Source organism: Crinia signifera, chromosome 3 (assembly GCF_055691185.1).
Source record: "Crinia signifera chromosome 3, ASM5569118v1, whole genome shotgun sequence".
Taxonomy (NCBI): domain Eukaryota; kingdom Metazoa; phylum Chordata; class Amphibia; order Anura; family Myobatrachidae; genus Crinia; species Crinia signifera.
Genome location: NC_139219.1, coordinates 240,932,099 through 240,949,632, shown reverse-complemented (window position 1 = coordinate 240,949,632; position 17,534 = coordinate 240,932,099). Strand labels below are relative to the sequence as shown.

Below are 17,534 nucleotides of genomic sequence, written 5' to 3'. Positions count from 1 at the left end.
AATGCACATCATTTACATTTCATCCACAGTTCTGTCACACAACAGAAAGGTGACACTTCCCAAAGTAAAAAAAAAAAGAAAACTTAAGCAAGTGCAAGACAATAACACACCAGACAGATAGATAGATAGATAGGTAGGTAGGTAGGTAGATAGATAGATAGATAGATAGATAGATAGGTAGATAGGTAGATAGGTAGATAGGTAGATAGATAGATAGGTAGATAGAGATAAATATATATCAGTGTCAGATTGTTGCCCCATTTTTGACAATTCCGGATGCTATTGTTTACCAGCTCAGGTTGTTTTCCGCCAGCGAACCACCTCAATTGCTTTCTCTCTTACACACTGTTCTGAGAACACACAAAGATTCTTTTGTTGAATGTGCCACAGACAAATAGGTTTTATTCCCTGTTGGGCATTGCATGCTGACTTATACTCAGAATAAAAGTTTGATAAATTCCATCATATGACTTTTTTCTTCTTGGTATAAAGAGTATGAAAAGCACAAAGGTGAAATTACTTTTGTCATACACAGTACAGGAGTAGTGCTCAGTTTTATTCCCTAGAAAACCAACCACAAACAAACTGCTTGCGTGCCCTGACTTCGTTTTCATGCAGATGAAGGGTGCATTACCTCAAAGGCTTGTTTTCCTTCTGTAAATACATCTCCGGCGTGTATGCCAATCATTCACAATAAAAGTGCAGTGTTAGTTTAGAAAGTTCTGATAACTTGAATTGTAGTTTGAATACAGAAAAAAATGTTTTCAGAAATCACTAACCATAGTTTTTAATGATTTATTGCGCTGTTGTATAGGAACACTTTATATACCATATTAGTTTGTTCGCATATTTATATAATTAATAAATAGGCTGCTTTGGATAGAAGCCTAAAATTGGGGATTGAGGACCTTATTCTGGTTGACTCGCAAGGCTGTGAATTTTACAGCCTTGCAAGTCCCCCAGACGCTGCCTTCTGCCTGCACGGCCGTTCACCCCCCTTGCACGCTGTGATCCCCCACACAGCTGTGCATTGGTGTTTAGCATAAACATCTATTTGCAGCCTTGGGTGCAAGGGAGGAATCATTGCATAGTTGGAGACCATTTAATGATTTTTCCAGCGCTCGCCTCTGTGGTGTCATAGGGGAATTATCATGAAACACTGGGTGTTACCATGGGCGAATCGTCCTGCCCGCCGCTCCACACCCCCGCCTGCACTGTTGTGTGCAAGAGCCTGATGAATAATCTATTCGCTGTGGCCGCTGGTACACCAGAATCACCCCCTTGGTGAGACCGGCTCACTGCAGTGACCTGTGCCGCTGCCAAGCTCCAGTGCATAGGGGTTTGCTTATGGAGGGGCAAAAGGTAGACCGGCGCTTGATTGGGGGATAGTGGAGAGGCAGGGGGGGGGGGGTCGAGATATAGTGTAGACAAGTGTAACAGAATGAGGAACAAGAAAATAGAAATAGAAAATAATAAAAATAAATAAAATAAAAAATATATATAAATATAAATAAAATAAAAAAAATAATAATAATCAAAATAATAAAAATGTTGATAATGTTTCACAGCCCCTTTGAGGTGTTAAGAAAGTCCCGGAGGTTGACCTGTACTATGCTAACTCTATCTAGAGTACCTGGAGTCCGTTATTGGAGATCCCGTGTGCAGCCAAGCGATACAGCGGGTGACATCACCTTCTCTTTGGCAGCTTGTGGAGATAGCGAGCAAGCATCTGACATGTCTTCTTCTTCTCTGGGGATTCTTTTTAAAGTGAACCAACGCGTTTCACGTCACTAGGACGCTTCTTCAAGTATTCCAGGTACTCTAGATAGAGTCAGGGCCGGCGCCACCACTAGGCAGGTGTAGGCATTTGCCTAGGGTGCTGGCCACTGGAGGGCGGTAGAGAGCTGCAGGCCAGCAGCAGGAAAGCTACCGCAGAGGAGACTGGAGAGCCGCCGGAGGAAGAAGAAGCTGCAGCATCAATCTGCCAAGCAGGTGTGTGCTTTCCCCCCCTCCCACACGCTGGAGCACCCCGTGTAAAACTTGCTGCCTCTGCCTGGTCGTCAGCAGCCAGGCCAGTGGCAGTCTTTGGAGGTGGACGGCGGACGCCCAGAGCCCCAGCCACCTAGTCAGCACTCAGCCTGCCTGCCCCCCCCCCCCCCTGCAGTCCCCTCTCCCATGTAGTGGCCCCACACACAGCCCCCGGAGCCCGGCTGTGGAGCTACTATGGAGGCAATCCGCTGCCCCCCCCCTGGTGGACAGCGCCCACACCCCCGTTGGGGAGAGAGGGGGGGGGCGGGTAGGTTTCCTGGGCGCTAACAGGGCTTGCACTGGCCCTGGATAGAGTTAGCATAGTACAGGTCAACCTCCGGGACTTTCTTAACACCTCAAAGGGGCAGTAAAACATTATCGCCATTTTTATTATTTTGATTATTATTTTTTATTTTTATTTATATTTATTTTTATTTTTTTATTTTATTTATTTTTATTATTTTCTATTTCTATTCTCTTGTTCCTCATTCTGTTACACTTGTCTACACTATATCTCGAAACCCCCCCCCCCCCCGCCTCTCCACTATCCCCCAATCAAGCGCCGGTCTACCTTTTGCCCCTCCATAAGCAAACCCCTATACTACCAACAATTATTAGACCTGGCAGCTCCAGCATAAGCGCTAATACTGTTTTGTAGGAGTAATTCCTGCAAATTTTGTTCAAGCTCCAGTGCATGTCCTCGTGTATGACACACAGCAAATGGTGAATGCAGATGTAGAGCCCCCTCCCGACCTGCTCCACTTCGCATAGAGAATGAGAGTGGAGTAGTCTGGCCTCCAGAACACCAGACTAGGCTAGCTTCCTACAGTGATTATTACTGCTGTGGAACTCTATGTGCCTGTTCCAGAATACAGTATGTGACATCACAGCAAATGATACAGGAAGACATGTATAGAGAACTCCACAGTGGCCAAGGTTGCTGAAGGTACTGCATCATGTCCGATCCAGCGGAGTCTGGACTGTTCCAGCTTTCACTCTTAAACCTAAAATTGTTAAATTATTGTTCAGCATGCTGGGCAGTACGTATATGCAGCATTACCAAAACTGTTCCATAAAACTTATGACACATTCTGTTCTTGGTTGCAAAATAATTGTACAAAATTATTTGTCAGAATGTGGCCGGAAATATTCCTGACCAACTGCTCCACAGGGTCACTGGCATACAACTTTTAAGGCCCCCATCCACTAGTGCAATATGGCCACTATTAATCAGTTTTCCGAGCTTGAGGTATTGGATGAAAAGTTGCCATATTGCATGCCATTTTTCTTTGACTCCGATACGAGACGCGCTCCGGTGCTCCTCGGAGTCACAGATCGTCATGGCTGCAATTAATATCTATCATATTCTACAACCATGACTGGGACCGCATATGATACATCATATGCAAAAGACCCGCATACAATGTCTCGTATGAGGTCTACCCATCCGGGAGCTGACGGACGAGTTGGCAGGGTTTCGGATGCGATACCTTGTGCTATTGGATGGGGGCCTTTAAAGTGCCCATACACTTATACAGTTTGGGCCCTTTTCACTTTCGTCTCACGGAACAGGCCAAGAAATTGGGTGAAAAGTGCCCTTATCTTATGTGCCAAACCTCTGATTCCAATCTGAAGTGTGGTCCCCTGCACATTGGACCGGGTCCAGAGATAAGTAAGATTTATTGCATCAGGGAGGATTTGGAAGCACTTTCTAGGGGTCGCAGTTTAAAGGGGTGTGGATTGTTTTATCGACCACACTTAGGTCGACAGTCATTAGGTCGACACCGTTGGGTCGACAGGTGGCAAGGTCGACAGGGTTCTAGGTCGACATGGGTGAAGGTCAACATGGGTCTAGGTCGACATGGGAAAAGGTCGACAGGTCGTTATGTCGACACATGCATTAGGTCTACAGGCCGTTAGGTCGACATGGGTTTTATCACAGTTTTTTTAACCCAAATGTCGACACATTCGACATGGACACAGTTGGAAGTGAACCGTTGCCCCTCGCAACGCTCACTTCGTTCGCGGTGCTTCGGGCACACTATTATGTTCTCACACCACGCCCTAGTGGATGCTAGGGCTTGAAATACCTACCTAGACACCTGTCGACCTTCACCCATGTCGACCTAGAACCCTGTCGACTATGCCACCTGTTGACCCAACGGTGTCGACCTAATGACTGTTGACAATACGACCATATCACGTTTAATGAGGTATCGCATGTAAGGCTGCTTTGCCTATCTTGTGTAAGAGTTTGGTCAGCTTAGGTCAAATCTGGCCAGGGGGCATGGCCAAACCATGGAAGGGACAGTTTAACTTCATGGCTGCGTACCGATACTTCTGGTAACAAGCTGCCCTTTACATATCTCCAGTCCTCCCATCACACATTATCTATCCCAGGCACCAGAGGTGGTTGCACAATACATCCCTATTCATTGCTGCTCTATTATGAACTGAGGCAGGGAATACAGTCATCTTAATCATGACAGCAAGTCAGGGCCCTCAAATCAGTACACTCAAGCTGAAATGAGAACTATTTGGTGGTATGCCATCTCTATTCTGTAGGCTGTACTGTTAGTGAAATGCAACTGATCTGCAAGTCAAATGTTTTTCAAGCTGTACCTTAAAGTGGGAATAATAATTACTGCTCAGGATGTATTGATGACTAATCCTGCCATTAATGAATAGCTGTATTATACTGGCTCCCATCACATCCATATGTTCACCAAATGTCCTGAATACAAGTGTATATATTAGTTGTAACAGTATTGGAATTCTGGTAAACAAAGAATAGTAATTGATGTTCTAGATCGCCAGGAGCATTTCACTGTTCCATGTCAGATGCCACCTGGAGAGAAGATGTTTATTTAAACAAGACGACATTTCCATGGAAACGGATACCTGTTACTTTTGTTTGGTAAATTCAGTGTGCTATAGTAATTATAATTGCTAAAGGAGCAGAGTCTGTAGCATATTGCTAAATCCTGCAGATTAAATAAAGACTGAAAATGATTATTTTTCATACCATCATGCACAACATATTTCAGGGATTTATTGCTTCTTTACTACAAACTTATTTGTACATTATTATTTTTACTTGTATGCAGAACATTCTCTTAATCCAGGCATGCCCCCCTTTAGCTGTGTTAGGAGGAATGGATTCTTTCTGTGAATTTAACTTTTCTCCTGGTTATTCTTCTCTTCACCAGGGAAACTTATTGGGGTTTATTCTAGTTCATTCTTTCTGACAAAATCCTTCTTAGATGGACAAAACCATGTGCACTGCAGGGGGGCAGATGTAACATGTGCAGAGAGAATTAGATTTGGGTGAGTTATTTTGTTTCTGTGCAGGGAAAATACTGACTGCATGATTTTACACTTCAATATAGATCTCACTTTGAAGAAAAACCCCACCCAAATCTAATTTTCTCTGCACAAGTTACATCTGCCCCACCCGCAGTGCACATGGTTTTGTCCATCTAAGAAGGATTTTGTCAGAAAGAATGGACTAGAATAACCCCCATTGTGTGCACTTTGCTGGGCCACTATTATGGGAATGGAATGTTGGGTCAACATGCATCAGGTTTACCGGAGAATGTAGGCAGCCTTGACATAAGCCAGCAGCATTACGAAATGTATGCACAGACAACATGTCAATAACATGTGTTAACATAACATCCCTGGTGACCCAGCTGCTTCAGCATGGCTTCTATATCCTGGCTGTCAAGTGACCAACTCCTTTGGTGCGGACCTTTGATGGAGCAGTGGTTATGGGGTGTAATTCATGCCTCTCCCCCCATGCTGTTTAACCCTTACATCTCCTTAGTGCCCAAACCTTAAACCTAATCATTGGCATTCTGAGAATGTTGACATTTAACATGGAAATATTTCAAATGTTGATATTGTGAATATGTTGATAGTCTGAAGACATTGACATGGTGTCTGTCAACATGTTGAATCATGTGGACATTGCAGTGTTGACATTATAAATGCTCCCAAGGTAACTGCTGACAGTGTGACTGGACTCCACTGTTATTTGCTGGAATTTGGACAACCATCAAGTCCGGTGCACTGCTCATCATTTTAATGTTTGAGTGCAAAGTGAATTTGTCAAAATTGATGTGAAATTGCCAAGCAAACACTTGTATTCATCAAAATGACCTGTAATGTTTACCTTATATAGGAAATATATTCTTTTTTTTACACAACATTTTTTTATTTGAATTTGTATAACAAATGTGAGCGACGCTGGCATTTTTAGCGGATATTTTCAATATCTCTCACAGAGATGTCAGCACTCAAAAGCCCGGTACACACGGGGCAGATATATTGCTCAGCCATATATTGCTAGCAATATAAGACTGAGCAATATATTGCTCAGTTTCTCCTTTTAATCAGCGACCAGAGATGGTCGCTGATGAAAGGGAACCTCTGCTGAGGTAATCAGCTGGTCGCAGGAGCAAGCTCCTGCGACCAGCAATTAGAACGGGGCTGAAAATGGGAGCGCGCACCGGGTGATTTATCGCCGGGGCACACTCCCATCACTGGCAACATGGTCGCCTGCGACCATATTTCAAGCGATTTCAGCCCCTATCGCCCCCGTGTGTACACAGCTATAGACAGAGGCGTAGCTACGGTGGAGCCGGCGGAGCGCTTGCTCCGGGCGCAGTAATGTCACCTGGCGCCGGAGCTTGCACTCTGCCGCGAGCTCCACTGCCCTGCTCGCCCGCTCCCTGCCCTGAGAAGAAAAAAACCCGGCCAGCGCTCTCATTGCGCATGCGCCGGTTTGGGAGCTATGGGGGAGAGAGACAGCAGTGTCTGCAGTGCTGACTGCGGAGTAGACCCGCGTGCTCAGCTCGGCTCCCTCTCCTAAGTCCAGGACCCAGCCCCCCGTCTGCCTGCACTGTATAGTGCACTAGTAGCACTTCAAGACGGAGCTGCTGCCGTCAGAACACACCGCAAGACGATGCAGCTCCGCAGAAAGCGGCAGGCTGGCAGCTAGAGGTCAGAGGGGGTAATTTTACAATATCAAGCGTGCACTGGGGGTGTTTAACAGTGCTGGCAGTGTGAACCTGCACATTGTCCGGTCACTGACTAATAGGCCCAGTGACAGGGGGGTCTACAGTTTTATCACTCCCCCCACTCTCCTGCCTCACTCCCTGCCATGTCTTCCTCCCTGCTCTGTTCTGGCCTACCCCCTTTTACGTTTTATGCTATGTCCTGCTCCAACACCAGTCCCATTCTGCCCCCCACTCTGTGCCACCCCCTCCCTACTGCAAATATACTTACCCTTCCTCTCTGGCCAGGGTCTGTCTGGTCCTGTAGCAGTGAAAGTAATTGGAGGGGCAAAGCATTGAGGACCCATTTTATATACCCCCGATGCCCGCCCAGGATCGCATTGTAATATGCAATCGTATCTTGGGGGATGTACCTTCACTGAAAAGGAACCCACTGTGCGATGTGCACAGCCATATGCATATACGCATATGTGTGCGCATGTATGGTCAGTGCTGATCCCCCCGGGGGGGGCGCGAAACATGCCCTTGCTCCGGGCACCATTGCACCTAGCTACACCGCTGGCTATAGAGTTAATACCCCTCATAAGTGGTGTAAATGGTATCAAAGCTAAAGCTTGCAAACAAAACTGCATCATTATAACCTACTGTAAGTAGACTTGCTTGTGTCCTCAAGCTTGTAGCTGTAGTTATCTCCCCTTGACATACCCAGGTCTGATGTGAATGGAGCATGAATAGAGGTGCGATGTTACACAGAGTTATAAAATTGCTAAAATGCATAATGAAAATGTAATGTATTACTGTAATTGGCAGAAAATAAGTCCACCAGTATCCATGTAAATTGCAAAGTAAAATATACAGAAGTATATTTACTTTTTTTTCCCCTTGCTTTATTTGTACGAGTGTCACATTATGGACTCAGGTTCGCCATGCCTGAAATGTATTATAAGTGTATTTGGCATTACTGGGCAGTGGAAAAAGGTGCGTGAGACGCTGCATCTTATGGGAGCATAATGGGCATGTCGCTGTAGGTGGTTGGACACCACGGCGAAAGGCTGTACACTAGGGAAGGGCTTGGTAGTGGCATTAGCATAAAGGCGCAGATGCTACAGCATCAGTCCTTAAAAAGTGATCCTTTATTGTTTTCATCCAGGATATTTGGCTAGGCATGGAAATATAAAAACTGAATATTAATTGGACTATTAAAGAAAGCTGTTCCTTGGGCTGACCCTTGTGAGATTTAAAGTATCAATTTCTTTCACTGGCAGTTGACATCTTTCTCGGCATGAGAATGTATTGATACTACAGTATGTTCAGGAATTACAGTGGCTCCTCCCAGTGTTACATGGTTTAGTGACTATATTTTCTTTTCTAAAGTCTAAAAGGTTTCAAAGACTACTTGGATATTTTGTAATCTTGCGGGTTAGAGTGTGTTATGAAAGTAAGGACACGCTTAGAAGGTTATTACATATAATGTCCTGTTTCTCCTGTAACATTATGTATTTGCCAACTGAAGTTATCGGTGCTGGTTAAAGCTACAGTAAATCCTTTCCATGGAATAGCCTGAGATGGATGACCATAGGTCATTATAATACCTAATACATATAATATAATACAGTATAATACAATATAATACAGTGGCATACAGAAGATATATGCCAAAAATATAATGTTCTATGAGGATAATTTATGAACTGTAGATTTGCAAAAGCAGAACAGTTTTTGAACATTGTAGACAGTGTTGGACGGGGCAATAAAGGAGCCACCAGGGGAATACAGACTCAATAATAGTGGATGTAGCCAGTTACCATAGGGTGAGACCAGCCTACACAGAGGCTGGTGCAGCCAGTAGAGAGCATGTATCTGAACCTATAATAAAATGACAGTGTATAATGTATATGAGTGCACTGGCTGTAACCTGTCAGAGGAGGGTGGGTCCTCAGGCAGAAGCCCCCCCCCCCCCCCCTATCCCCCCAGCATTTCCCCTGTACCACTGCTGATCAGCCTCACCCTGACGGTGGATGTATATCAGATTGCCATACACATAAACCTTTTTGGAAATGTCCCCATACAGATGACATGCATCACCATCTGTGATTGGGCTCCATCAGAGGGCTGTGAATGCTGACCAAAGGCACAGAGAATGGCGTGCAAGTGTACTAATGCAGGTACAGTACTAATAACCTTGCCCCAGGCTTGTTTAATGGGCTCAGCAGGGGACAGCTACGAGGTGTAGTAGTTTTTATTCATTTTTTGAGGGGAATGTGCATGTCCATACCCCTAGGATTTTGACCAAATACTTAGATAATTTTTCTTTTGAAATATTTAGAAGTCTAGTCTGGCTAAATCCTTACATAGTATAAAACAAAGCCTGATAGCACGTCTATCTGTCTGTCGGTAATCGCGCTAACCACTGGACAAATCTCCAGTTTCCTCTATTAGGTGCTGCAGTTTCCCCAGAAGGTTTACCTACATTCACACCACGGACAAAATTACTCTTTACAAATCAGCCCACAAAGCCACAGTATACCATGTTGCCGGGCCCCACAGCCTGTGTAACTAATACCGCACTCATACCATTACAATGCACTGTATCACCTCATTCAGGTTTTCCACACCCACTTTTTGCATCGACCATGTAACCTTGGTATACGCCTTTCCCATTGCCTAGACATATATTGTGCAGTTATGCAGGTTCTGGGACAGGTTTACTCCTCCCCACCATAGCCCCAAACCATACCTCCCAACATATAACAGAAGTGCAGTGGGATATACCATACCATACCATACCATACCTGAAAAAAGGGTTACACTAAAAGTTGGTGCGGCCAGGTGACGAGACACCAGTTTTTCTTCATTTACAGGGGTGTGCTCATCGCTGCCTGAACTGCTGGGCAGCCCCTGGCTTCTCTCTCTGCACTGATAGATGCCATGCACATGCACATCGCATCTATCCAGCGATCACCAGCTGCTCTGTAAAGCTGAGCTGTAGGGACAGTGGGTTTCCAAATAGCAGGACTGTCCCTGTGTATTCAGGACAGTTGCGAGGTATGCCCAAACACTGTTTTTGCTCTGGCGGGATACCCACAGGTGGATTGGACTGGAGTGGAAGCGACACTGCTACATGCTCCCAGCATGGGCCAGGCAGAAGAGCAAGAAATGCAACACATGTGGCACCAGCCTTTGGGACACAAGGCTGAGAGACACGGACTCGGGGAGGGGGGTGATTGTAGCAAAATTGGCCGATGCCCGTACACTCCGGCAGATGTTGCTGGAGTGGAGGGGGGCGCCACACACAGCCAATGGTGCAGAACTAGACAGAGGCCGAGTGACTGACACACATGCTGCAGCTGTATGTGGGAATGGACTTTGCACTCATCTGAAACGGAAACTGTGGGGCGGGGGAAGCTTGGCCCGCGAGTCCTAGTACACATCGCCACCACACTCCCGCACGTGTAAGCCATCAGAAGGACAAAGGCGAGGAGGACTTGGTTACACAACTGGCCATCAACAACATTTTATAACTATTATTATTTATTTTAAGATTTCACCCTTATCACACAATATTTCCCAGTACGAAGCATGGGTTAGTTGATAGTGTATTTATAAATTAAGAAGATTCTTCTGGTTGTTAACACATAATTACAGTATTATAATGGGTGTTAAAAACCTGGGATAGTGGGCATGGGCACTGAAATGTGTGGTACCCCCTCAGCTACCTGCCATTGTGTATTTTCCACCTGTTTTGCTCCTGGCTGCACCTTCCTCTTTGTACATCCAGAGTAGAAAAGCACAGTGCCCACAGTCTTTTTTAATGTAATGAGTGTCCAGTAGAGCCAGTTATAGCACAGATTAAAAGGTCAAAACAATTATGCTATTATACTAGTTTGTGATGTGGACAGCGGAGCAGAGTGTCATTTGTGCTAGAAGAAGTCTGGTTTGGATTGATGGCTAGATATATAGTTTGAATAATTATGGCGATATACTTGTCCTTTCTCCTGTGTATTACATGCAGTGATCCTGGCCTTTTGAAATTCTATTACATCTGTTTTAAGAAAACCAATGGCACTTTTAAAAATTAGTTGTTCCCAATACAGATCAGTAATTGGTGTCTTTTGCCAGCTATTTTCACTTATAAAGATATGGGGCGACATGGGGCGATCACATATATATGGGGGGTATATCTGTTAGGGGTGACAGGTATATCTGTTAGGGGCGAGTACCCTGCACTGTCTCCTCTCTCACAATACTGGCAGGACCCCTGAATACCTGAGGCATTTCACCGCAAGACCTCTGAACCCAATGCGTGGCTGCGCATGCACAACTTCAGCTCCATCGCTGTAATTAGACAATTTGGTGCCATGTGTCAGAAAGAAAATTGGTGCCCCCTATATTTAAACTAGGTACAATGCCAAAAAATATAGGATTGCGACATCATGGCTTGACCACAGTATAGTACCAATTCACACAACAGCGAACATTATACAAATTACACTACACAATAATACCCCTTATTCACATTACACCACACAGTATTGCCACTTGTACACGTTATATTACAGTAGTGTCCCTTACATACATTGCAGCAGGTAGAGTTCCTTATACTGTAAACATTATGCCAAATAGAGCCTTTATACACATTATGCCAGGTAAATCCCCTACAGAGAGAGTGAGTGAGTGAGTGAGTGAGTGAGTGAGTGAGACAGAAAGAGATAGAGTATATGGTTTGATTAATTGGAACAGCTACCGTGTTTCCCCGATAATAAGAATGGTAAGCATGCTCCAATGCTCCTTAATAAACATGCCCCAGTGCTCCTTAATAAACATGCCCCAGTGCTCCTGCCCCAGTACTCCTTAATAACGGTAAGCATGCCCCAGTGCTCCTTAATAATGGTAAGCATGCCCCAGTACTCCTTAATAAACATACCCAAGTACTCTGTTAAAAGGGGGTAACCCGTCACAGACACCAGAAGTTTCCAGCTCTTCCAGCTCTTCTTTGCTGCGCCACAGCTCTGTGCCATCCTGCAGCCACGTGATGTGCGCAGTGACGTCACGCGCAGCCCGCAGTGCATCACTGGGTCCCGGAGTATAAGTGGCTTACATAGAAACATAGAATTTGACGGCAGATAAGAACCACTTGGCCCATCTACTCTGCTCCTTTTTTTAAACATGTTACCTCAAACCATATTTGATCCTTATTTTTTTGTAAGGATATCAATATGCTTATCCCAAGCATGTTTAAATTGTATTACTGTATTTGCCTCTACCACCTCTGATGGTAGGCTATTCCACTTATCTACTACTCTTTCTGTGAAGTAATTCTTCATTACATTTCCCCTGAATCTTCTTCCCTCTAGTGTCAGTGCATGTCCTCTTGTTATGCTGCTCCTCTTCCTGTGAAGAATGTCTCCCACATGTACCTTGTTAAAACCCTTAATATATTTGAAAGTTTCTATCATGTCCCCCTTTCCCTTCTCTGCTCTAAACTATACATATTAAGATCTTTTAGTCTTTCCTGGTATGTTTTGTGATGTAGGCCATGCACCATTTTAGTTGCCCTTCTTTGTACAGTCTCTAATGTATTTATATCCTTCTGGAGATATGGCCTCCAGAACTGAACACAATACTCTAGGTGAGGTCGTACCAATGACCTATACAGTGGCATTATTACTTCTTTCTACTGCTGATACCTATTGCCTTGCAACCAAGCATCTGACTTGCCTTCTTCATTGCTTTGTTACATTGCCTACCTGCTTTTAAGTCCCCTGAAATAGTGACACCTAGATCCCTCTCCTCCTCAGTAGTTTTCATTATAGTGCCATTTATACTATATTTAGTCTTTGGATTTCTGAGACCCAAGTGCATGATTTTGCATTTTTTGGCATTAAACTGTAGTTGCCATGCTCTTGACCATTCCTCTAATCTACCTAGATCCTCAATCATTTGTTTTACCCCTCCTGGTGTGTCTACCCTGTTGCATACCTTTGTGTCATCTGCAAAAAGGCACATTTTACCCTCAATTCCATTTGCAATATCACCAATAAAGATATTAAAAAGCAACGGTCCAAGTACAGATCCCTGGGGTACTCCATTTGTAACCTTTCCCTCCTTTGACTGTACTCCGTTTACTACAACTCTCTGTATTCCGTCCTGCTCTTATCCATTCCACTATCTTAGAATCCAATCCCAAGCTTTCAAGTTTATTTAACAGTCTGTGTAAAAAGCTTTACTAAAGTCTAGATAAGCTACATCTACAGCCCCACCTTGATCTATTACTTTAGTCACCCAGTCTTCTACTTCAGTAGAAGCCAGTGCTCTATCTGCACCGTGGAGGTGAGGGGGGTTAGGGATGGTGACTGGGGGATCAGTGGGGGTTAGCGGGGGTAGAATTTATTGTCTGAACGACAGATATGGAAATTTAACTAGGGCTTATTTTCGGGGTAGGGCTTATTTTGGACCAGTGTCCAAAATCAAGGGTAGGCCTTATTATCGGGGAAACACGGTATGTGTCACTTACATGACTTATGCCATTTACAGATAAGCATTCATTAACAGCCGGCACCTGCAGGTGTCTGCACTATTCTTATTCACATTCCTCAGTGAGAATCTGAGCCCCTCAATTGCTCTTGTTATGGGACTCTGCCTTATTGCCACTATATATATATATGTAAATGCTAGATCAAAGTGGGCTAAAGGACCTCATATTTCACAACCGCATGACACACAATGGCTGTGGGAGGAACAAGGTTGGTGACCTATCAGTTTCACTGTTCTCACCAACATCTATTCTCTTTAGTAACTTGGCGGTGATCATGGATTATTGGATAGACAGCAACTAGGTCGAAGCATTAGGTTGACAGCAACTAGGTCGAAGCATTAGGTTGACACCACTAGTTCAACATGCATGAAGGTCGACATGACAGAAGGATGACATGCAGGAAGGTCGACATGGGTAAGGTGGACAGGGTCATTAGGTCGACATGGGGAAGGTCGTCAGTACCAAGGTCGACATGGGGTTTTTCACCTTTTTTTGTCCCATGGATACTGAAACGTAGCACCGCGAAGTGTGCCGAGCGTAGGGCATGAATTACCGCCTGTCGGCACATGTTGGCTAAAAATAAAAGGTGAAAAACCCAATGTCAACCTAATGACCCTGTTGACCTAACCCATGTCGACCTTCCTGCACGTTGCCCTTCAGTCATGTCAACCTAATGCTTGAAGACCTAGTGACCGTATCCCTGCAAGGGTACACTTGGAGAACCATGTTCTAAACTTGCTTTACTCCCTGCTGTCGCATGTCATGGGTTTGTGTCATCAAAGGTTCTTTAGTCTGTTGAATCTAGTCACAACCCTGTGCATACCGCACTGTGAGACAGAGGGGGGTAATTCAATTAGCGCCAATTTTTCGCTATTTTTTAAGGGTGGACATCTCACATTTTCCTACATACCTCTATGGCATGAGAAGGAAAATTCACAATGTTGGTGGCTGATAGGTGCCAGCATTCCAACCATTACAGCAGCGCTACAGCAGTGCTCTGATGGCATTCAGAGTTCAATTTACCCCTTCGTGTCTCTTGTACAGTCATAACATAAAACACATGAGACAAACGACTGTTTCTAATCAATTCAATAGATTGAAACTAATAGAGAAATGGTAGATAATAGAGAGAAACAATGCAGGTCCCTCATATACTATACCTAACCAGCCCTAGTCTTCCGTCAGTGCAAGCAGTCATCGGCCTTCTAAAAATAGGAAAAAAGGGTATTGCACTTGCCAAACTCTTGCTGTCTTTTATCTTTGAGGAGTGTCTTGCTATGGGTATGTGGTCATTAGGTCGACAGACAAAAGGTTAACTACAATTCTAGGCAGGTAGAAGATCAACACATGAAAAGGTCGACATGCAGTAGCTTGACATAGCCAAAAGGTCGACACAAGCAATAGATCAACATGGAAAAAGGTTGACCTGAGTTTTTGATGATTTTTTTTTTTAACCGACATGTTCATACTTTACCATCCCAGTGGGCATATAGGGAGAATACAGTATAATAGTGTGCCCAAAGCATGCCAAGCACAGCGAGCCATGCGAGGGGACACGGTACACTAATATGGGGTCCATGTCGACCTATGTTGACAATGGCAAAGGAAAAAAACCATGAAAACGTAATTTCGAGGTTGCCATGTCAACCTTTTATTTGTGTCAATATTTTGATCATGTTGACCTAAGGCGTGTTGACATTTTTGCTGTGTCAACCTTCTGCCTGTTGACAATTAGTGGTAGACCTATTGACTGTCTACCTAGACACCGGGACATTTTCTAAGAGTTCTATTTCAGATCGGATGTTGATAATGCTACTATATATTATCTTCTAGAACCTTGATGGCTAACCTTGACACTCCAGTTGCTGTTGAACTACACATCCCAGCATGCTCTGCTTCAGTTTTGCTATTTGGCCATGTCATGGTTAGCCATCAAGGTTCTAGAAGGTGCTAAATGAATAAGAAGTAGATTCTGGAAGGTTGCCAATAGCATACCTCCCAACTTTAGTCCATCGTCCAGCGGGACAGTCGCACATGATGAAGGTGCATGCCAGAAATTTGGGGGCGTGGCAACAAGGGGGCGTGGCATATAAATTGACTTCCCATGAAGCCAGGCCCCTGTTTTGATGAGGAATGGCCAGCGGCTCTGTGAGCGGCTGGCCAAGCCCTCAGCCCCACTGCCTGCGGAAATAGACGGTGTGTGCATGCGCACAGTGTCTATTCACTGGGTGATGGGGGAACTCCTAACCGTCCCCCTCTTCGTGGGACACTGCCGGGCCCCCCAAAAAAACAGAACATTGCAGGAACTTCCCCAAAAATTGGGATGGTCCCTCGGAAAGCAGGACAGATGGGAGGTATGCAATAGCAACATCCCATGTGAAACTGAACTCCCTTCGGTACTTGTTTCCTAGCACGGCGCCCATTGTGGGTGATCGAATACCGTAAGTTAAGGTAACTTAAGGTATGCGATGGACTCGAGCGAAGTGATATTTGGCTATTTTTAGCCTTTATTGCACGGCAATGAGAAAATCACGTTGATCGCGTCCATCGCATGCCATTATAATGGCACGTGATGCAACCGACGCGATCAATACAATATTACATAGGGAGCAATGTTAAATTAGCCGGCTATGACAAAATCGCGTTGATCGCGTCCATCGCATGCCATTATAATGGCATGCAATGCGACCGACACGATCAACGCGATTTTACATAGGGAACAATGTTAAATGGGCCAATGGCCCCGATTTTTGATTGTATAGGCACCCTAATGGGTAATGTGTATGTTTAATGCCCCCCATTGTTAACGGCAACCCACGATTGATGCCTACCAGTACGCGTCCTACGACCTTTTCATACCCCCACTATCCACGTCGGTGTGGAGTTGATTCTATATATCGTGGCGAGCGCAGCGAGCCCCGCGAGGGGATGCATAATACCTGTAAGGTAATGTGCGTAACCTCGCGGGGCTTGCCACGCTTCGGGCTCGCCACACTATATAAAATCAACTCCACGCCGACGTGGATAGTGGGGGTATGAAAAGGTCGGAGGACGCGTACTGCCGCCCCTCGCGGCCTCGCTGCGCTCGCAATGCTTCGGGTTGGCGTTGATCGTGGGGTGGCGTTAACAATGGGGGGGCATTTCACCCATGAGGGTGGGTATACAATGAAAATTGGGGTCTGGGGGACATTTTACATTGGGGCCAATGTAAAATCGGGTCTCAGGGACCATTTTACATTGGTTCCAATGTAAAAAATTGCGTTGATCGCATTGCATGCGATTTGGTTGCATGCGATGTGATCGACGTGATTTTTTGGGTCCCGATTAATGCAATTAAAATTGCTGGCGCCGTGCTAGGAAACAAGATACCCTCCCATCTTAGTAAATTTCCCCCAATGTCGACCAAATTATCTACACCCCTTGGTATGTTTTAGCAATAAGTGTCCAGGCCAGTTGTATCTTATAACCTTGTTTGCATATATAAAGCCTTGGATTCCAAACAAATTATGTCATTTAAATCACAGTTTCCACTACTTAAAATACATTAATATTGTATCCCCAGACAAAACCTTTCTGAAGTAATGTAATTTGTACCTTTAAGCAGCCAGCAAGGCCTCTCCTGCAGTCTCTATCCATGGCAAAAACTAATACTGTGTGCAAGAACAGTGTCAGATTCCCCAGGGGAACCTTTCACAGATGGGGTTGTAACTCACTGGGACAGCATTTATCGCTATCACTGTCAATACGAGTTAACCTTAGTACATAGCGGGATATTCTCATTCAGATTGAGAAAATCCGTTGGGATACTGTTAGTAATTGTAGCAATTCAGCAATTGTTAATACATACTGTAGGCCCGTAAAACAGTGTGTTTTGTTAGACACATATCCCCTGGCATATTGATTGGCTCTTTCAAATATTGTATATTTGCATATCTAGTGTTTGCTATATTTAA

General features: G+C 44.7%; 1 protein-coding gene across 4 annotated transcripts in view; it reads left to right on the top strand.

Moving 5' to 3' along the window:
• Nucleotides 1–17,534, top strand: part of NLGN1 (neuroligin 1) — a 966,435-nt gene that overhangs the window by 259,596 nt on the left and 689,305 nt on the right. The window contains exon 1 of one of the 4 annotated variants that reach the window (XM_083177736.1): nucleotides 9,195–9,211. The exons of the other annotated variants lie outside the window; for them this stretch is intronic. The gene's annotated coding sequence lies outside the window, so the exon portion shown is untranslated. Of the gene's footprint in view, nucleotides 1–9,194; nucleotides 9,212–17,534 lie in introns of those variants that run through there. 4 annotated transcript variants of the gene reach the window in all.